This window comes from Schistocerca cancellata, chromosome 6 (genome assembly GCF_023864275.1).
Source record: "Schistocerca cancellata isolate TAMUIC-IGC-003103 chromosome 6, iqSchCanc2.1, whole genome shotgun sequence".
NCBI classification, from domain to species: Eukaryota; Metazoa; Arthropoda; class Insecta; order Orthoptera; family Acrididae; genus Schistocerca; species Schistocerca cancellata.
In genome coordinates, this window is record NC_064631.1 from 613726270 (window position 1) to 613749973 (window position 23704).

At 41.6% G+C, this 23704-nt stretch overlaps 1 long non-coding RNA gene across 1 annotated transcript in view; it reads left to right on the forward strand.

Annotated features, from left to right (window-relative positions):
• LOC126191460 (uncharacterized) overlaps positions 1-21832 on the forward strand; it is a 147442-nt gene extending 125610 nt beyond the window's left edge. Inside the window, exon 4 of the long non-coding RNA XR_007538348.1 lies at positions 21556-21832. This is a non-coding gene — a long non-coding RNA (uncharacterized LOC126191460). The remainder of the gene's footprint in view (positions 1-21555) is intronic.
• The last annotated feature ends 1872 nt before the right edge of the window (positions 21833-23704 follow it).

The window sequence follows — 23704 nt, forward strand, 5'->3', positions numbered from 1 at the left end:
CTTTACACACAATTTCCGAACCTTACTAAATGTTTCTCGCTGACGACCCCCACAAAATAATGAAAGGAGAAAAGTTTCTTACTTAATACATTTTCGCTATTTATGCAGTAAAACCGTCACATGAAGCAGAACGTTTTAATGTATTACTTCTTTGCTACTAACTCTATACAGAACAGTTTTCGCTGACAGCATCCAGATATTTTGCTGAATCTACCTCAAAAAGTATATCATTGTACAGCTCATAGTTCTGGAGATACGACATCATAAACATTGATGATGATGATGTTGGATTTGTGGGGCGCTCAACTGCGCGGTCATCAGCGCCTGTACAAAGTCCCAATTTTTTCGCAATTCAAGTTTTTTCAGAATCCAGTATGGCCACTGGCATAAATGATGATGAAAATGATGGCGAACACCCAGTCCCCGGGCAGAGTAAATCCCCAATCCGGACGGGAATCGAACCCAGGATCCCGTGATCCAGAGGCAGCAACACTAGCCACTAGGCCACGAGGTGCGAACGGAAGAAGAGGAAGAGATGGACAGAGAGGAGGAGATGGACTAATAGAAGATTGGTATAAATAAATACCTGGGCAGTACTGGGTCTGTCAGCTAGTATTCATTAAAACACGTAAACCACTTCCAAACACGATACAGAAAACTTAACGATAGCGCTGAACTCACAATAAAGAGACGAACTCACTAAAACTATTACATTTAAGTGATACATGTTAACAAAGTTATTAACATTTACGTGTAAAATTATTTCTAACAAAAGTAACAAAAGCTTCAGAAATATTACACACGTGTACGTTACGCTGTTGGATACGTCTTGAAGTCATTTATAAAACGATCATAATTATCTTATTAAACAGATACACTCATTGCTATAAATAATTTATTTGACATTATGACTATAGTGCCAAAACACAGACTTCAACACAGATACACAATGAATTAGCATCATGATGAATGATTTGCACTGTTATTGCAATTCGTTTAGGTTTGTTTAAAAAGAATTTTAATAAGTTTACGTCGGTAAAATGGCTGTAAGCGTGCAAGCGGCAAGCTGAATAAATATATTAGTTTGACTAGTTCTTGCTCCTCCGATATACGATGCATAAAACGTAAATCAAAGCTGACTATTCTGCGACGTTTAACGCATAATAAACTAATATTGGCGGCCAAAGACTTCCGGCATAAGAAGTCAGCCTCATTCTGCCAACGGCCTTGTCAAAGAGGGCGGAGGAGCGGATAGAAGTTCAGGGCACTCTCTTGTCCTAGGGGTGGGAAAGTGCCCCTAAAGACGGAAGAATCAGCAATGATCAACGACATGAGGATGCAGAAGGCAATGGAAACCACTGCATTAAAGACACGTAACGTGTATCCACAGGACATGTGGTCTGTAATTGAAGAAGTATCATGATGATCTCTCCATTGGCAAAAGATTCCGGAATAGTCCCCCATTCGGATCTCCGGGAGGGGACTGCCAAGGGGGAGGTTACCATGAGAAAAAGACTGAATAATCAACGAAAGGATAACGTTCTACGAGTCGGGGTGTGGAATGTCAGAAGCTTGAACGTTGTAGGGAAACTAGAAAACCTGGAAAGGGAAATGCAAAGGCTCAATCTAGATATAGTAGGGGTCAGTGAAGCGAAGTGGAAGGAAGACAAGGATTTCTGGTCAGATGAGTATCGGGTAATATCAACAGCAGCAGAAAATGGTATAACAGGAGTTGGATTCGTTATGAATAGGGAGGTAGGGCAGAGGGTGTGTTACTGTGAACAGTTCAGTGACCGGGTTGTTCTAATCAGAATCGACAGCAGACTAACACCGACAACGATAGTTCAGGTATACATGCCGACGTCGCAAGCTGAAGATGAACAGATAGAGAAAGTGTATGAGGATATTGAAAAGGTAATGCAGTGTGTAAAGGGGGACGAAAATCTAATAGTCATGGGCGACTGGAATGCAGTCGTAGGGGAAGGAGTAGAAGAAAAGGTTACAGGAGAATATGGGCTTGGGACTAGGAATGAAAGAGGAGAAAGACTAATTGACTTCTGTAACAAGTTTCAGCTAGTAATAGCGAATACCATGTTCAAGAATCACAAGAGGAGGAGGTATACTTGGAAAAGGCCGGGAGATACGGGAAGATTTCAATTAGATTACATCACAGTCAGACAGAGATTCCGAAATCAGATACTGGATTGTAAGGCGTACCCAGGAGCAGATATAGACTCAGATCACAATATAGTAGTGATGAAGAGTAGGCTGAAGTTCAAGACATTAGTCAGGAAGAATCAATACGCAAAGAAGTGGGATACGGAAGTACTAAGGAATGACGAGATACGTTTGAAGTTCTCTAACGCTATAGATACAGCAATAAGGAATAGCGCAGTAGGCAGTACAGTTGAAGAGGAATGGACATCTCTAAAAAGGGCCATCACAGAAGTTGGGAAGGAAAACATAGGTACAAAGAAGGTAGCTGCGAAGCAACCATGGGTAACAGAAGAAATACTTCAGTTGATTGATGAAAGGAGGAAGTACAAACATGTTCCGGGAAAATCAGGAATACAGAAATACAAGTCGCTGAGGAATGAAATAAATAGGAAGTGCAGGGAAGCTAAGACGAAATGGCTGCAGGAAAAATGTGAAGACATCGAAAAAGATATGATTGTCGGAAGGACAGACTCAGCATACAGGAAAGTCAAAACAACCTTTGATGACATTAAAAGCAACGGTGGTAACATTAAGAGTGCAACGGGAATTCCACTGTTAAATGCAGAGGAGAGAGCAGATAGGTGGAAAGAATACATTGAAAGCCTCTATGAGGGTGAAGATTTGTCTGATGTGATAGAAGAAGAAACAGGAGTCGATTTAGAAGAGATAGGGGATCCAGTATTAGAATCGGAATTTAAAAGAGCTTTGGAGGACTTACGGTCAAATAAGGCAGAAGGGATAGATAACATTCCATCAGAATTTCTAAAATCATTGGGGGAAGTGGCAACAAAACGACTATTCACGATGGTGTGTAGAATATATGAGTCTGGCGATATACCATCTGACTTTCGGAAAAGCATCATCCACACAATTCCGAAGACGGCAAGAGCTGACAAGTGCGAGAATTATCGCACAATCAGCTTAACAGCTCATGCATCGAAGCTGCTTGCAAGAATAATATACAGAAGAATGGAAAAGAAAATTCAGAATGCGCTAGGTGACGATCAGTTTGGCTTTAGGAAAAGTAAAGGGACGAGAGAGGCAATTCTGACGTTACGGCTAATAATGGAAGCAAGGCTAAAGAAAAATCAAGACACTTTCATAGGATTTGTCGACCTGGAAAAAGCGTTGGACAATATAAAATGGTGCAAGCTGTTCGAGATTCTGAAAAAAGTAGGGGTAAGCTATAGGGAGAGACGGGTCATATACAATATGTACAACAACCAAGAGGGAATAATAAGAGTGGACGATCAAGAACGAAGTGCTCGTATTAAGAAGGGTGTAAGACAAGGCTGTAGCCTTCCGCCCCTACTCTTCAATCTGTACATCGATGAAGCAATGATGGAAAGAAAAGAAAGGTTCAGGAGTGGAATTAAAATACAAGGTGAAAGGATATCAATGATACGATTCGCTGATGACATTGCTATCCTGAGTGAAAGTGAAGAAGAATTAAATGATCTGCTGAACGGAATGAACAGTCTAATGAGTATACAGTATGGTTTGAGAGTAAATCGGAGAAAGACGAAGGTAATGAGTAGCAGAAATGAGAACAGCGAGAAACTTAACATCAGGATTGATGGTCACGTAGTCAATGAAGTTAAGGAATTCTGCTACCTAGGCAGTAAAATAACCAATGACGGACGGAGCAAGGAGGACATCAAAAGCAGAGTCGCTATGACAAAAAAGGCATTTCTGGCCAAGAGAAGTCTACTAATATCAAATACCGGCCTTAATTTGAGGAAGAAATTTCTAAGGATGCACGTCTGGAGTACAGCATTGTATGGTAGTGAAACATGGACTGTGGGAAATCCGGAACAGAAGAGAATCGAAACATTTGAGATGTGGTGCTATAGACGAATGTTGAAAATTAGGTGGACTGATAAGGTAAGGAATGAGGAGATTCTACGCAGAATCGGAGAGGAAAGGAATATGTGGAAAACACTGATAAGGAGAAGGGACAGGATGATAGGACATCTGCTAAGACATGAGGGAATGACTTCCATGGTACTAGAGGGAGCTGTAGAGGGCAAAAACTGTAGAGGAAGACAGAGATTGGAATACGTCAAGCAAATAATTGAGGACGTAGGTTGCAAGTGCTACTCTGAGATGAAGAGGTTAGCACAGGAAAGGAATTCGTGGCGGGCCGCATCAAACCAGTCAGTAGACTGATGACAAAAAAAAGAAAACTAATATATTTCTGTTGTTGTTGTGGTCTTCAGTCCAGAGACTGGTTTGATGCAGCTCTCCGTGCTACTCTATCCTGTGCAAGCTTCTTCATCTGCCAGTACCTACTGCAACCTACATCCTTCTGAATCTGTTTAGTGTATTCATCTCTTGGTCTCCCTCTACGATTTTTACCTTCTGCACTCCCCTCCAGTTTTAAATTGGAAATCCCTTGATGCCTCAGAATATGTTCTATCAACCGATCCCTTCTTCTAGTCAATTTGTGCCACAAATTTCTCTTGTCCTCAATTCTATTCAACACCTACTCATTAGTTATGTGATCTACCCATCTAATCTTCAGCATTCTTTTGTAGCACCGCATTTGGAAAGCTTCTATTCTCGTCTTGTCTAAACTATTTATCATCCATGTTTCACTTCCATACATGGCTACACTCCATACAAATACTTTCAGAAACGACTTCCTGACACTTAAATCTACACTCGACGTTAACAAATTTCTCTTCTTCAGAAACGCTTTCCTTGCCATTGACAGTCTACATTTTATATCCTCTCTACTTCGACCATCATCAGTTATTTTGCTCCCCAAATAGCAAAACTCTTTTACTACTTTAAGTGTCTCATTTCCTAATCTAATTCCCTCAGCATCACCCGACTTAATTCGACTACATTCCATTATCCTCGTTTTGCTTTTGTTGATGTTCATCTTATATCCTCCTTTCAAGACACTGTCCATTCCGTTTAACTGCTCTTCCAAGTCCTTTGCTGTCTCTGACAGAATTACAATGTCATCGGCGAACCTCAAAGTTTTTGTTTCTTCTCCGTGGATTTTAATACCTACTCAGAATTTTTCTTTTGTTTCCTTTACTGCTTGCTCAATATACAGATTGAATAACATCGGGGATAGGCTACTACCCTGTCTCACTCCCTTCCCAACCACTGCTTCTCTTTCGTGCCCCTCAACTCTTATAACTGCCATCTTTCTACAAATTGTCTAAAAATGTGTATTATTTATGTCTGAAATGTGTAAAGATCAAAAACATGGAGGAGGAGGTTAGTATTTAACTTCACGTCGACAACGAGGTCATTAGAGATGGACCGCAAGCTCGGATCAGGAAGCCGGCCGTGCCCTTTCGAAGGAACCATCCCGGCATTTATCATAGCAATTTAGGGAAATCACAGAAAACCTAAATTAGGATGGCCGGACGCAGGTTTGAATTGTTGTCCTCCCGAATGCAAGTCCCAAGTGCTAACTAGTGTGCAACCTTGCCCGGTGTACATAAAATTGGTACTCATTGGGATTATGGTGTATTTACAAGGTGCTTACTTAACTATAATGCTAGGGCATGTGACAGAAGTCTTAAATAGGTGAGCTGAGTACGGTTCGTGGTCTTTCGATGTTCGTGTCATATTGAATAAGGCTATTCGTAAGATTTGCACGACCACTGAGTCGCGTGTGTTTACGCGATAATCTGAAAACAGAATTATTTAGATGTGTTTCTTTTCGGGACTTGGGAATAGTTCAGTGTCACTGTTTGGGACTCGGAGAATATCTGAACAGTTAGTGCAAGTAATCAGTGACCAAGTTTTGCCATAGTGAATTGGTTATTGTATACGTTGAATAAACTTATTGAACTTCGAACTTTATTCAGTTTGAGTGATTTGGGTGAACTGCACAACGCCTTTGGGCTGTATTCGTTGTTGCCTGTGAAAGCTCTGCTTGGCCCACTAAGTCATTTATTTGATTTGTTGTTGACTTACTGTGATAAATACCACGCTGTGTAAGGCCATTATTTGAAGTAACCGGAGTTTGATCTTCCCCACTTTGCAGACGAGCCATTTAACAAGTTTAAAGTCATGTGCTCACCCACTAGTGGCAGTTAATTTCACAATATTTATGAATTACCTTAAAGCCAGCGTAGATGCAATTGTTTGGTCTCGTCTGGCATTAAGCAGTTGTCATTTGCACCATTTCAACGGGTACTCATTGACGAATCCTGTCACACACGAACCAACACTGTCTCCTCAAATTCTGCAATGCGAACGATCCTTTATTGAGAAGATTGGTCAACTCTCTGTTATTTAGGAAAAAAAGAAATTTCTCGTACGCTTATGTTCATGGCGATAAATTTTTTCCCAACTAGTGTGACGCTTGTTGTTAAATTTTTTTCTGTGCATTCATTCGACTAACCCAGCGCATAATCCAGCTACACTGTGTAGTGGACACATATCTTCAAGTTTCATTGACAAGCAATGCTCCATCTTCGACAAACAGTCTTGAACTGTGGACATCTCTGAAGCGTTCATGACCACGAACACGGCTCAGACGATTGAGAACCGCTTTTTTATGCTGGTGCCGCCATACCGACGGAGACGCGTAAGCACACTGAGAACACTTACCTCATTCACATTGCCAACTGAACACTTCGTATCACCAGAAATGTTATTTTCCGGACTTCATGTTAATTTATTCTTCCGACCGTGCTTGGTAGGAGACCTTCATATTTATAACTGAAAGTACCAAAATGTGGATATCCTGCAATATTACTTCATTTACTTACCCATTTTTGAGTTAACAGGCAATGTAAGTAGAAAATTGCTTAACTAAATCATGATGACAGTACAACATCCACATTTTCGTGCTTTTCACTTATAAAAATTGGTTCTTCATCTCAAGTAACTCAGCTTATGAACCGTTATCGTCTGTTACAACGGAATCTTCACGTATCAAGTCATACATGAAAGACTCAAGTCCCTGGAATGGTACTTATGCGCTCTTAAACGTATCACGTTATCATCGAGCCAAATCTTGCCTTATCGACCTGCACCTTGCGTTCAGAGTTGAGCCGCGCCGTTAACGACAGCCCTTCACTTCGCAAATACCTTGTTACGCTCTGATTTCACCACGCCACACAGCATCACACCACACAGCATCACACCACAACCAGAAATTACACATTCGCAAGGAGGTTATGAGTTTAGCCACCACTACTTTTTCGTACCATCAAGACTATATTTTTCTTCCTCAGTTCCTCAGTGCATGCACAGGGTAGGGAGTGTACTGCTGTTCGGTTATATCTAACAGCTGAATGACTGTTGTAGATGTGTCATCGGATACTGGTTTGCACCATTGGCAGTTTACGAATATCTGCGACACCATGACAACAAAGTGATGTTACCCGCTCGTGGAAGCAAAGTGTCGTAATCTGAAAAGTTGGTTCCCAGTCACTCGATTTCTGTTTGATCATAACCTGAGCAATTTTAACAACTGTTGGAAATTTGTAAGCTTTCAGGGCCATGAAATGAGAACAACGGGCGTTCTGAATCCAAACTGAACTTTGATCATGAGGTTACGCACATACAGAATCAGGGCATACCAATAACGTCCTCATACTCGACCCCTCTCTTGAGCTACATCCCCTTCGTAACCAACGCCTCTCCTTTCTCCTATCTCTTCCCCCTCCCCTGCCTCCTCCCGTCCCCTTACCACTTTCCAAAGCCGCACACCATCTTCGCCCCACTCCTTTCCTAAGCCACGACCACTTCTGGAAATAGGGCTAGCAGAGAGTTTTTAAGCCAACACACATATTTAGTTCTCACAATAAGAGCTCAGCATTTTGCTGTCCAACCACATTTCTCAGCACATTCTTACGCTCCCGCCCCTTTTCGTTCGAAATAGCCCCATGGAAGGAGCTTCTAAGCCAGCAGCGTTGCATACATTGAGGTCTCCCAATAACAGCTCAGCGTATATATTCCTACTAAAAGTTGCTGTTTTTTATGAAAATATTTTCGGCGATTTTCAAATAACTTCGTGGAATTCAGTCGGGTAACACTTTCAGCGACCGCCGATATTTCGGCGGGAGAACACCCCGCCATTTTCAAGGCAAACTGGAACGGACAGGCGACGTACATGCAAATTTAAAACCTCGGTTCTCGGACTGATGTAGGAAAGATAACACACACACTGAACACTAGTGCCAAGATGACCAAAGTCAGAGCTATCGATAGTGAGACTACTCTCTCTGTTTTTTGACAAGAGAGAGAGGAGGATTCCAAACAGAGTCTAAGCAAAAACCTCCATTCCTGGTTACAAGGTTGTTCGCTAATTTAATCTCAACTGACTCCTTAATAGCACTGTCCCAATAGCTGGTCGTGCATGCCAATATCTCGGCGTTATTATATAACATGGGGTGACCAGTAACCAAGCAATGTTCGGCAATAGCAGATCTACTTGGCTGCTGTAATCGTGTGTGCCGTTTATGCTCAGTACATCGGTCCTCCACGGTCCTGATAGTTTGACCAATATATGCCATTCCGCAGCTACAAGGAATACGATCTACACCCGCCTCACGAAGACCAAGATCATCCTTGACAGAACTCAAAAGCACTCTGATTTTAGATGGAGGTCGTAAAACACATTTCACATCGTATTTCCGTAAAATACGACTGATCTTGTTGGAAGTGTTTCCTACGTAAGGCAAAAAGGCTGTAGACTTAGATGTCGACGCAGAATTATCATCAATCACCCGATGCGCAGTTGGTCGATAGCGCAACGCACGTTCTATCTATCACTATAACCATTTTGACAAAACGTAACTTCAAGATGGGTACTCAAATCACTTTAATAATATTTGTCATATTAAAACTGTTATTTCTTAGGAAACCATGATTAAAAAATGGTAGCCTACGTGTGAAACCCTGGTCCGATGGGTTTGATGGCTCTAATCAGATCAGGCTAAAAAATATTAATCAAATGCATTCATTTTACATTCAGCTGTCAAAGTCTCGGCGTGCACTGTGTACCAAGGTACCAAGAAGGCTTCTCCATAGAGCAGCTTGTCTGTTCCTCCTGTTGGTTATTGTATGGGCATGCTTGAGTTTTTCAATTCTCACAGCTTGACTGAGTCTGTTCCGCCTCTGCCTGTATGCAGTACGATTTTCAGGCATGGGGCGCAGTGCGTATGCCCAGTGCGCAGCATCTATGACCTGTTACAGTTCTTCCGTTAACCAAGGTGCCGATTTCCTTCTTACTTTTCTGGTCTTTAGGGGACCGTATTTGTCATATAGCTGTAAGTTTGTTAGTAAATCCATGAGGCTTTTCTTTTAGGTCCAAGGAGGGAACAGAAGACGTCACCCAAACATTTCTTGCACCTTAGTTTCTTGTTCATATAAATTCATGCGTTTCAAGTCTCGATATGTAGCCAGTTGCGGTTTCTTTCCGGGACATTCTAGCGAGCGCATCTTGAAAATTATGTCACGGGCGGACATGCCAGATGCAGTATGCATGAAAATACATAAGCTGAAGTAAACCGTGTAGGTTCAGTGCTGTTCTTGAAGTGGATAACACAAGATGCTGATAACGAACAGCGTGATAGGTTATCTGATAAAGCCGTCTTCTCAAGAGTTCTACATTGCTGCAGCTGCTATGACTAGAGTCATTTGTGCGAGATGGGGAATTTTGTTTAGTGTGACGAGCATAGGCTTACATAATGCAAGACGTTCGGCTGTGGCGAGCGTTGATCCGTAATTCGCACGCGAAAGATATTACGGTTTTTTAATTACACAGGCCAACGAAAATTTTTTTTGAAAAACTTTTTTTACTTTGATAGCTGATCTTTATAGATTTTTTGAGCTGAATACAAATCTAGCCTTAGTTTTTTTGTATCACCCATAGTTTTCTAGCCTTTGCTTCTTGTTATATAGTATACGAATCGTATGCTATGCGGTAAATGGAGAAATTAATGAAACGCTTTGTTACAACACAAGCATGATTTGTATTTACTGTAAGCTACGTAAAACAATGATATGTGTTAATAGAGGTTTCAGTTGTCAGCTGGAATTGGTTTGTATTCCCTTCTCTTTCTTCTTTGAAGCTTCTTGTGTAGCTTTTTCTACGATGAGTCACTTGCTGAACTTCTCTGTGAAGTGACCAACAGTAGTCTCCCATCATGTTGGTGTTCCAGCGACCCTGGTAGCGTTTCTCCATCAATTGAATGCCCTGGTGAAAACACTCTCCTTGCTCCTCACTAATATCTCCCATATTGTCCGGGAGGTAATCGGAGTGACTGTTCAAAAAGTGAACTTTTTAAACTTCTCTAACACTGTAGCTATAATAGAAACAAAATTCTGGGTCTTTTTCGTGTCCTAAGAACTTTATAACGATTTGCATGTATAATACCCATGCTTCTTTCTCATTTAAGGTAATCGTGGATTCAAAGTGAACATCAAACAACAGTTTTCTAGTGTCAGGTCCGACAAAGACGCCTTCTTTTAGTTTAGCTTCTGAAAGGTGTGGAAACTTTTGGCAGAGATACTTAAAACATGGTCCATCTTTAGGCAAAGCCTTTACAAACTGTTTCATTAGGTCTAACTTTATATGTAGAGGTGATAGGAGTACGTTGTTTGGATCTACAAGGTTTTTGCGTAGAATGTTCCTCTCACCAGGTTTTAAAGACTCGCTCACAGACCAGTTCTTTCTACACCAGTGTTGATCCCTAGTCCTACTGTCCCATTCACTCAAGAAACAAGGAAATCTGGTAAAGCCACCTTGGTGACCAAGGGGCATGCATTACTTTTAGATCGTCACGTATCATCCAACCATGAGCAGAACAGCCTATTCTATTTAGCACTTTTTCTAGGTTTTCATACGTTTCCTTCATATGTACAGAATGTCCAACAGGTATAGATGCATACATGTCACCATTGTGTAATAAAATGGCCTTTAAACTAGTTTTGGATGAATCAATAAACATCCTCCAGTTTTCCTTTTTGTATTCAATACCAAACTCATTCATCAGACTGGGACATTAAAATCACCTTCTTGTTGAAAAAGTTGGAAAATTGCTGCTCTCTCTTTCTATAAATGTATATGCTGGTTACAACTGCAATAAGTTCTTTTCTTTTAATGTAGAGCCAAGCAATTCAGCTTTTTCTTTCGTTAAGCCCAGATCCCTAACCAAATCGTTAAGCTCGGTCTGAGTAAACAATTTGGGCTCTAGACTTTGTGTATTAAAATGGAATTCATCATCATATGGTTCATCTAAATCAGCTAATACACTCCCGGAAATGGAAAAAAGAACACATTGACACCGGTGTGTCAGACCCACCATACTTGCTCCGGACACTGCGAGAGGGCTGTACAAGCAACGATCACACGCACGGCACAGCGGACACACCAGGAACCGCAGTGTTGGCCGTCGAATGGTGCTAGCTGCGCAGCTTTTGTGCACCGCCGCCGTCAGTGTCAGCCAGTTTGCCGTGGCATACGGAGCTCCATCGCAGTCTTTAACACTGGTAGCATGCCGCGACAGCGTGGACGTGAACCGTATGTGCAGTTGACGGACTTTGAGCGAGGGCGTATAGTGGGCATGCGGGAGGCCGGGTGGACGTACCGCCGAATTGCTCAACACGTGGGGCGTGAGGTCTCCACAGTACATCGATGTTGTCGCCAGTGGTCGGCGGAAGGTGCACGTGCCCGTCGACCTGGGACCGGACCGCAGCGACGCACGGATGCACGCCAAGACCGTAGGATCCTACGCAGTGCCGTAGGGGACCGCACCGCCACTTCCCAGCAAATTAGGGACACTGTTGCTCCTGGGGTATCGGCGAGAACCATTCGCAACCGTCTCCATGAAGCTGGGCTACGGTCCCGCACACCGTTAGGTCGTCTTCCGCTCACGCCCCAACATCGTGCAGCCCGCCTCCAGTGGTGTCGCGACAGGCGTGAATGGAGGGACGAATGGAGACGTGTCGTCTTCAGCGATGAGAGTCGCTTCTGCCTTGGTGCCAATGATGGTCGTATGCGTGTTTGGTGCCGTGCAGGTGAGCGCCACAATCAGGACTGCATACGACCGAGGCACACAGGGCCAACACCCGGCATCATGGTGTGGGGAGCGATCTCCTACACTGGCCGTACACCACTGGTGATCGTCGAGGGGACACTGAATAGTGCACGGTACATCCAAACCGTCATCGAACCCATCGTTCTACCATTCCTAGACTGGCAAGGGAACTTGCTGTTCCAACAGGACAATGCACGTCCGCATGTATCCCGTGCCACCCAACGTGCTCTAGAAGGTGTAAGTCAACTACCCTGGCCAGCAAGATCTCCGGATCTGTCCCCCATTGAGCATGTTTGGGACTGGATGAAGCGTCGTCTCACGCGGTCTGCACGTCCAGCACGAACGCTGGTCCAACTGAGGCGCCAGGTGGAAATGGCATGGCAAGCCGTTCCACAGGACTACATCCAGCATCTCTACGATCGTCTCCATGGGAGAATAGCAGCCTGCATTGCTGCGAAAGGTGGATATACACTGTACTAGTGCCGACATTGTGCATGCTCTGTTGCCTGTGTCTATGTGCCTGTGGTTCTGTCAGTGTGATCATGTGATGTATCTGACCCCAGGAATGTGTCAATAAAGTTTCCCCTTCTTGGGACAATGAATTCACAGTGTTCTTATTTCAATTTCCAGGAGTGTATATCAGAAAATACTTCTGTTGGAATAGAATTTAAATCATCTGGTGGTTCAGGAACTGTCAAATCTACACCATGTCTTATTGGTCGGATGGCGGACGGAAGGTTAGTGTAGCTTATTACCTTTTTGTTTTTCGAGTTATGACCTGTAATATCAACACTGCAAAAGTAGCAATCATTGGAATGATTTCTTGGTTTCCTATAGTAACAGCAAATTTAACGGCTTTTTTCTCCTTTTTGGACCATTTTCTCAGATCTTCAACACACACATAACATACCTTACGTGGCGCCCAAGATTTATCCTGATCACCAAGTTTAGATCCAAAATATGACAGATAAACCTTTTTCACAAAGTCTGTAATCACAAATTCATCACAAATATAACAAAAACTGTCAACAGAATTTTTACAACCACGATTAGACATTGTATTGAGCACACCTACAGGAAGTGGGAAAGTGAGATTAGGTTGACAGTAAACAAAACACCATCTGTTAACACAAAAATAGAATTGACCTTTTTGTGTCAGCAAACGTTTTTCAGCAGTGCTACCAACGTCATCTACATTCATTGCACCTCCTTTTAAATCATTCTAACTATATAAAAGCTGTTACATTCTTTAAAAAAAACCTTAATTTAATACATTTAACTGTAAGATGTGAACAAATGGTGGGCGATACAGTTTTTTAAGTATCATATTTGGATTTCCCACCCTAAAAAAAGAATAATGTATTTCCAGCAAAAAAGTTTTTCCATTGTTGACCTGTGTTATTGAAAGCATTAGATGGTAATTTTCGATGTGATGAACTAAGGGGGAAATCTGAATACGATATACATATACTCGGTTTCTTAGAAAGAGCACTAGAGAAATTAATCAAAAAAATAATATTGACAACTCTATCGTTGACAGAACGTAGCCTAAAAATTATTGTAGGGAAACGATAGAACTAACTTACCTTTGCAGCTAGTTTCAGTGGACTTCTAATCCTGGTTCGTCTCGCTATATCTACCAGCAGATATAATGATATTCGTTATAATTTGATCCATTTATTAATGTCGTCCACCAGTGTTCAGAACTTTTAATCCTCAAATCAATGAAAAGGTAGCCTAGAATTCCTAGATTCAGTGCTTTCGTAGAAGAGGTGTCCCGCCTCGTAATACCACGCTACATATTTCAGAGTCTTCCATGCTATCTCTACAGGGGCCTCTTGAGAGTACGTAAATCTGCCTAGTGGCGATACGAGTTGCACGCCGGAGAGGGAGAGAGCAACCAAAGTGGCGTCCTTTGGACCATGATTTCAGCCAGTTCGATACAGCAAACTCCGAAAGCTGCAGCAGACTAACGTACGGGTAATGTGATAAGAGGCAGTGTAAATAACGGTCTGCGAATTCTACGTGTCTACTTACTGTACAATTTCTTTATTACTGTAGTTAGTTAGTTACACGTTCCTTAGATCATCTGAAATATTCTTTTATCGAATTGATGTGGAATGAATCACTGTTAACATCAATCAACTTAGTATTTTTTTTTGTTCTAATGGTACAACTGCACTCAAAAACAATATTGTTTTTCTTCTCTTTTTTACTGGCTATCAGTTTTTAAGTAGAAATTCGTCAACGGAATAGGAGTGGTCCGGGAGAAATGATTTGAAATTATATTTAAAACTTAGTTTGCTTCCTGTAGGGCACTGTATGTTATAGAACAAATTATTTAAAAAATGTTGCAGCATATTGAATTCCTTTCTGGGCCACTGACAGCCTTAACAGGGGGTAATAAATATCATTCTTCCTTATAGTGTTGGAGGCATGGACATGGCTGTTCTTCTCAAGTTGTGAAAGATTATTTATGACGAATTTCATTAGAGAATATGTATTGAGATTACGCAGTTAATGCGCCTAGCTGCTTGAAGACGTACCCAAATGACATCCGTGGGTGAACAGCACATATTATTCTTATTGCTCGTTTTTGTGTAATCAATAATTTCTTCGTAAGTGATGAGTTTCCCGAGAAAATTATTCCGTAAGATGTTATTGAGTGGAAACAGGCAAAATATGTCAGGAGGTTGATTAGTTTGTCTCCAAGATTAGCAATTATACGAAGAACGAAAGTAACTGAACTTAATTTTTTAAGAAGCTCAACACTATGAAACTTCCTGGCAGATTAAAACTGTGTGCCGAACTCGGGACCTTTGCCTTTCGCAGGTAAGTGCTCTACCATCAGAGCTACCCAAGCATGACGGGACGTGAGTTCCATTCTCGGTCCGGCAGACAGTTTTAATCTGCCAGGAAGTTTCATATCAGCGCACACTCCGCTGCAGAGTGAGATTCTCATTCTGGTAGCTCAACAATATGTTTGTTTCAGTTCAAATTTTGATCAATATGCACATCCAAAAATCTTGAGCATTCTGCCCTGTTTAACTGATTTCTGCTCATGTGCTACATCAGTGCCTAGTGTGAATCTGTTTTTGTAAGGTACTGAGTGTAGTGCATCTTTTCAAAAAGCACTTCCCAGTTCTTTGAAAAGTATCATTTGCATTTTCTTCCGTTACTTTCTCTATACTGGTTTGTATTATTACTCTACTATCGTCTGCTAAAAGTAGCAGTTCACGTGTATAAGGAATAGCAATGTTCCCAAAATTTGAATGCTGTCGGATTGCCGTTGACATTTCTCCTCAGTCACTAAAATTTTCTACCCTTCCCACACTGTTTGAATTATTCAGAACAGCCTTTTACATTCTGTCTGTTAAGGATGATTCAAACCAGCATTGCGTGAAGTCATAAGTTCAGTAAAAATTGAGTTTTATTAGAGAGTAACATAATCTAAGCAATCAGACGAAGATCACAAGATACCAACAGGTGATATGTTAATATTTAGGGCTTACACTGTTTAATGACTGAATGTATAAATAGAATTCTCAGTTAATCAACCCTTCTGGAATCCCAGCTGAGATAAGCTAAGTAAATTGTTGCTACTTAAGTTGGAGACAGCTCTTGAGTACATTACTTTTCGGATATTTCGGACAAGGCTATCAGTAAGGAAAATGGACAAGAATTATTTGTCTTTCTTGTTACACCTCTTATTGTAAGGTTGCGTGGTCTCCTGATCTTCATTTCTTACATATTCCATCCTCACAATCGTATTCTGCACATCAAGATGCTTCTTTCGAGCCCAAACTCGATAAGGTAGAGTCAATTTTGTATGAATACATGTAAGCGCCCCCCATGAACCATGGACCTTGCCGCTGGTGGGGAGGCTTGCGTGCCTCAGCGATACAGATGGCCGTACCGTAGGTGCAACCACAACGGAGGGGTATCTGTTGAGAGGCCAGACAAACATGTGGTTCCTGAAGAGGGGCAGCAGCCTTTTCAGTAGTTGAAGGGGCAACAGTCTGGATGATTGACTGATCTGGCCTTGTAACATTAACCAAAACGGCCTTGCTGTGCTGGTACTGCGAACGGCTGAAAGCAAGGGGAAACTACAGCCGTAATTTTTCCCGAGGACATGCAGCTCTACTGTATGATTAAATGATGATGGCGTCCTCTTGGGTAAAATATTCCGGAGGTAAAATAGTCCCCCATTCGGATCTCCGGGCGGGGACTACTCAGGAGGACGTCGTTATCAGGAGAAAGAAAACTGGCATTCTACGGATCGGAGCGTGGAATGTCAGATCCCTTAATCGGGCAGGTAGGTTAGAAAATTTAAAAAGGGAAAAGGATAGGTTAAAGTTAGATATAGTGGGAATTAGTGAAGTTCGGTGGCAGGAGGAACACGACTTTTGGTCGGGTGATTACAGGGTTATAAATACAAAATCAAATAGGGGTAATGCAGGAGTAGGTTTAATAATGAATAAAAAAATAGGAGTGCGGGTTAGCTACTACAAACAGCATAGTGAACGCATTATTGTGGCCAAGATAGACACAAAGCCCATGCCTACTACAGTAGTACAAGTTTATATGCCAACTACCTCTGCAGATGATGACGAAATAGATGAAATGTATGACGACATAAAAGAAATTATTCAGGAAGTGAAAGGAGACGAAAATTTAATAGTCATGGGTGACTGGAATTCGTCAGTAGGAAAAGGGAGAGAAGGAAACATAGTAGGTGAATATGGATTGGGGGGAAGGAATGAAAGAGGAAGCCGCCTTGTAGAATTTTGCACAGAGCATAACTTAATCATAGCCAACACTTGTTCAAGAATCATAAAAGAAGGTTGTATACCTGGAAGAATCCTGGAGATACTAGTAGGTATCAGATAGATTATATAATGGTAAGACAGAGATTTAGGAACCAGGTTTTAAATTGTAAGACATTTCCTGGGGCAGATGTGGATTCTGACCACAATCTATTGGTTATGAACTGCAGATTGAAACTGAAGAAACTGCAAAAAGGTGGGAATTTAAGGAGATGGGACCTGGATAAACTGAAAGAACCAGAGGTTGTAGAGAGTTTCAGGGAGAGCATAAGGGAACAATTGACAGGAATGGGGGAAAGAAATACAGTAGAAGAAGAATGGGTAGCTCTGAGGGATGAAGTAGTGAAGGCAGCAGAGGATCAAGTAGGTAAAAAGACGAGGGCTAATAGAAATCCTTGGGTAACAGAAGAAATATTGAATTTAATTGATGAAAGGAGAAAATACAAAAATGCAGTAAATGAAGCAGGCAAAAAGGAATACAGACGTCTCAAAAATGATATCGACAGGAAGTGCAAAATGGCTAAGCAGGGATGGCTAGAGGACAAATGTAAGGATGTAGAGGCTTGTCTCACTAGGGGTAAGATAGATACTGCCTACAGGAAAATTAAAGAGACCTTTGGAGAGAAGAGAACCACTTGTATGAATATCAAGAGCTCAGATGGCAACCCAGTTCTAAGCAAAGAAGGGAAGGCAGAAAGGTGGAAGGAGTATATAGAGGGTTTATACAAGGGCGATGTACTTGAGGACAATATTATGGAAATGGAAGAGGATGTAGATGAAGACGAAATGGGAGATAAGATACTGCGTGAAGAGTTTGACAGAGCACTGAAAGACCTGAGTCGAAACAAGGCCCCGGGAGTAGACAACATTCCATTTGAACTACTGATGGCCTCGGGAGAGCCAGTCATGACAAAACTCTACCATCTGGTGAGCACGATGTATGAGACAGGCGAAATACCCTCAGACTTCAAGAAGAATATAATAATTCCAATCCCAAAGAAAGCAGGTGTTGACAGATGTGAAAATTACCGAACTATTAGTTTAATAAGTCACAGCTGCAAAATACTAACGCGAATTCTTTACAGACGAATGGAAAAACTGGTAGAAGCCAACCTCGGGGAAGATCAGTTTGGATTCCGTAGAAATGTTGGAACACGTGAGGCAATACTGACCTTACGACTTATCTTAGAAGAAAGATTAAGAAAAGGCAAACCTACGTTTCTAGCATTTGTAGACTTAGAGAAAGCTTTTGACAATGTTAACTGGAATACTCTCTTTCAAATTCTGAAGGTGGCAGGGGTAAAATACAGGGAGCGAAAGGCTATTTACAGTTTGTACAGAAACCAGATGGCAGTTATAAGAGTCGAGGGGCATGAAAGGGAAGCAGTGGTTGGGAAAGGAGTAAGACAGGGTTGTAGCCTCTCCCCGATGTTATTCAATCTGTATATTGAGCAAGCAGTAAAGGAAACAAAAGAAAAATTCGGAGTAGGTATTAAAATTCATGGAGAAGAAGTAAAAACTTTGAGGTTCGCCGATGACATTGCAATTCTGTCAGAGACAGCAAAGGACTTGGAAGAGCAGTTGAACGGAATGGACAGTGTCTTGAAAGGAGGATATAAGATGAACATCAACAAAAGCAAAACGAGGATAATGGAATGTAGTCAAATTAAGTCGGGTGATGCTGAGGGAATTAGATTAGGAAATGAGACACTTAAAGTAGTAAAGGAGTTTTGCTATTTAGGGAGTAAAATAACCGATGATGGTCGAAGTAGAGAGGATATAAAATGTAGACTGGCAATGGCAAGGAAAGTGTTTCTCAAGAAGAGGAATTTGTTAACATCGAGTATAGATTTAAGTGTCAGGAAGTCGCTTCTGAAAGTATTTGTATGGAGTGTAGCCATGTATGGAAGTGAAACATGGACAATAACTAGTTTGGACAAGAAGAGAATAGAAGCTTTCGAAATGTGGTGCTACAGAAGAATGCTGAAGATAAGGTGGGTAGATCACGTAACTAATGAGGAGGTATTGAATAGGATTGGGGAGAAGAGAAGTTTGTGGCACAACTTGACTAGAAGAAGGGATCGGTTGGTAGGACATGTTTTGAGGCATCAAGGGATCACAAATTTAGCATTGGAGGGCAGTGTGGAGGGTAAAAATCGTAGAGGGAGACCAAGAGATGAATACACTAAGCAGATTCAGAAGGATGTAGGTTGCAGTAGATACTGGGAGATGAAGAAGCTTGCACAGGATAGAGTAGCATGGAGAGCTGCATCAAACCAGTCTCAGGACTGAAGACCACAACAACAACAACACATGTAAGCGATATGCAAATCTAATAAGTAAATCGCAAGAGCGCACTGAGGTTGAAAAAGTAGAGACTGACATACAAAACATGACGGCCACAGGAATTTTCATTCTAGGGAGGCGGCCGGCCCTCTGGGAGGCCCATCCCTTCAGAGGGGTGGGTCAGCGCACACCTACTTCGGCAGGTATGACCACCCAGAGAGAGGACAGCTTTTGCCAGAGTGAAGGGATAACCACCCCTGTGTTCGACTTAAAAGCAAATTCCGCTTCATTGTGTGGGAGCGCCCAGAAGACGCATTTTTTTGATGGACTGACTGCGCAGTTATGGAGTTGTCACAGGAGGACAGTATACGCCTAACGGAGATGCTACATATCTCCACATTGGTAAACTTAAACGAAACATCATTCTCCCGTTTAAAAGAGCAAGGCTGATTGGCAGAATATTTCTGACGCAAAGAGCTAGAGGAGTGAGGGAAGACAGAAAATGATATACTCTAGCAATTTATCCAGAAAAAAGGGGTCGTTCCGTTGTCGCTCTTGGAGCGGGAACACGTAACGAGAGCGAGTGCGCTTGTACGTGAACGCAAAGACCGAGGAACGAAGTCTCTCCTGTGTACTTCACTGGGAGAGCACCTCTGTTGTTAGCTAATCGGAGTGATACTCTATATTAAGTCGCTGAGGATTAAGCTTTGTTCACTGTGTTGGCAGCCACATTTACTGTGCGGTGTGAACATGGACAGAGTACTAGTTAAATGCCCAGGAGCGAATATTGAGTGACATCACGGTAGACTGGTTATCTGACCGGTGTACCAGGCCAATAGTTAGACTAGTGGCAGATAGGAGTCCTTGACTTCATCAAGGTGTTGGAAGAGTTTGATTGGCAAAGGTCAGTCCAGATAGAAGGAGATAGTTGTATTCTTTGTCAGCAATGAGCGACACAGGCAGCAGTCGTCGCAGCTCACGGTATTGTGCACTACAGCGTATGCAAGCCCAATTTGTCCTCCATGACAGTACACTTTATTATAATTCTCATGCGACAGCCTTGACCATACCTAGAAAAGTTATTCAAGCTATGTAGGTGCCGCTGTCAGCCATTCTGCCAAGTAAATAACATTCTTAAAGAAAAGGGAGAAAAGAACCTTTCCATACTTTGTAAAATAATAGCATTCCTATCCATAAGAGGCAATCTACTGTTCCGAAAAGAATTTATTAATTTATAAGAGGAAGTTTCACTTGATTCCTCAGAATTATTTTTTGCAATAAATAATATTTTTCGTTCATTTAATGTTTTTCTTACACTAACTAGCAATACTCCAATACCCAAGTATTACACTAGTTACATAAGAATTTTTATGTCTTTTCCTCACAGCAGACGACTCCAGAAGATATTTATTGTTGAATGTTTTTCAAGCAGTTCTTGTTGGTACATTAGGAGAAGTACATTAGGAGAAGTCTGTCTGACTTCTGTAGTAGTGTGAGGTGGAAATTGATTCTTGCAGGAGCCAAAGGGTGCTTGTCGAATCAATCCATTGTGCAACTTGACAACATAAAACCCACACATTCACATTATGAAGAGTTCTAACTTGCCTGGAAAAATTCACCTTGCCAGTGATGCACTGTATATACCACTAAGGACATTGCTTATTTATTAAGTTGGAATAACTTTACAGAACTCTCTTTGATATTCCATCAGCACCGGATGAGCTATTGTTTCTTTTTTAGAATTTCTATGATTCTGTTAGCTTCAGTGAAGGGTGTTGGTGCTACTTCTAGTTGCTTGAAGCTTTTTGCATGACATTTTTAGTATAAATTACAGTTATAATAAAATTTAGTCCATTTGAGATTAGTTTGATTTCGTTCTTGGCAGTGCAATTTGGTTTTGTGTCCTTCTGGAAGAATGTGTTTTGAAGATCCATATTATTCTTGTCAGCAAATTTTATCAATGTGTAACTTGCATGATTTCTGGTATTATATCCTACGATTCTCACTGAGAAATTGTCCCTCAGTTTTTGCATTCAATTTCTGCACTGACCTCATTTGAGGTCTAAATTAGCCTGCATAGTTCTGTATTTCAAATCAGTGACAAAGGCATGGTGCTTCTATAAAAGTACTTCTTTACCGTGTAGTTGGAGGCACATGCGCTGGTATTGGTCACAGACTGACAACTCGATGCCTTGGTGTTGCAGAGCAGGTGGCGGGGGCGGAGTGGCGACCAGACGACCGGGCGTCCCACACGTAGCAAGGGGAGCGCCTGTACCAGCACAGGGAGGGTCCTGGGCTGGACTCTCGCACCACAACGTATAGTGATCTCTCCGAAACTTTCCGCCACAGCTCAGCCATGATGTCTGAAATACGATTTCAAATATTTAATAACACAATATATCTCTTTTCAACTAGCTTTGTCATTTGTTTGAGACATTATATAATTCCTTTCCTTCCTTGTGTAACAATGTATGAAATAATCTTCATGGAGATGAATCAATTCAAATAATAAAAAAATCCGATTGTTGTTTCATTTCATTACACCAACATAACTAGCTGGAATAACGCAACGACCTGTTCAAGAGGAAAAAAGCACATCATTCCAGCCGTTAACCTTTTGAAGACCAAATTAATTTAGAGCTTTTATATTGCTGAAACAGCTGTTCGATTGTTTCTTTCATTAGTTACGAGCAAGAAAATGTTTGTAGTTTTCACCTAGTATTTAAAGTTTAAATCATTATTTTTTGTGGAACAGTTATGTTGCACTGGGTCACTGTGGGATATATTTAAAGCAGTTGTAAGGTTACGAACACAGGTCGTTTATACACAGCGTTTATGCAGCCCACCATGACTTCAAATACCAAGCAGAAGATTTTCATATTCTCTCGCTCACTAGGCGCAAAACTGTTAGTACTGCAGAAAAAAATGAAGAGAACCTCTTTATACAAAATGTAACATGGTTAAATTTTGTACAGGGGCGCGCGGGATTAGCCGAGCGGTCTAGGGCGCTGCAGTCAAGGACTATGTGGCTGATCCCGGCGGAGGTTCGAGTCCTGCCTCGGGCTTGGGTGTGTGTGTTTGTCCTTAGGATAATTTAGGTTAAGTAGTGTGTGAGTTTAGGGACTGATGACCTTAGCAGTTAAGTCCCATAAGATTTCACACACATTTCAACATTTTCATTTTTTGTACTGGTGTACGTTTTCGCTGGAGGCCACAGTTTTCGAGTTATTTAAGAAAATCGCATTTGAAGGTCACTTTTCTACGTTTTTCTTGAATAATTCGAAAACTATGGCCTCTAGCGAAACCGCATCGCAGTAAAAAATTTAACTACATTAACTTCACTACAAAAAGGTCCTGTTTATTTTTTCAGTAATAGCAATGATTTGTGCATAGTGAGCGATAGAAAACGAAAATCTTGTGCATGGTGTTTGAAGGCGTTGTGGGTTGCATAAAACTCAATAGTAGGGGCAAGTGTATCATCCCACATATAAATTAATAAAGAAAAGAGAAGGTTAATTTGAGCATCACGTTGCTGGCGAGTTGCAGCGAGGAAGCAAAATCAGGAGGGGAAAAGCATTGTGGCTTAGAGTAGATGGAGGCTGCTGGCCAGAATGTCGTCCCCTGGAAGCAGACTGGAATTCCCGTGTCACTGTGTACTCCGTAAAGCCGCTCGCTCACAGGTAACAGCCTAACATGGCAATGGCGAGGTCTGACTAGGCCGATGTAAAAGGTCTCGAATAGTCTGCAAAGACACGATAATTGGTTCCAGTCTAGCTACAGAAAGTCTGATCATATGAGTGGTGTATGTATATACGTACGTTCCATATGTCCTCCTAAATCACTGTATTGATTTCACCCAAACTTAGTACACATCTCACTTACTGTCTGGCATGAAGCAATGTCTGGCTAAAAACCACCTACCAGCCATATTTATCCAGTTTTTGAGAATGAGAGCACTTTGTGATTTGCAACAAACCTTAGAAATTATTTTCAAACCTTTGCGAGATTCATTCTGACTTCTCCCACAAAATGATGATAGGAAAAATGTTTACTACATCTTTGGTGTTCATGCTGTGGATGTCGTATCAGACATGATGTTTTAACTGATTACTTCTTCACTATTAATTCTTATTGCAACACATTTTGCAGACAGTATTCACATATACCACTGAACGCTGAACGTACCTTTAGAAATATATCATTGCATGACACATGGTGCAGGAGATACGAGGCCGCGAAGACGAAAGTGCAGGGCGAAATTCGCTAGAAATACAGGTGAAACATGTGTGCAAGTATATGTGGAATATCCCTTAGTATATAGAACGTGCTAAGAAGAAAGTATTCAGAATAAAA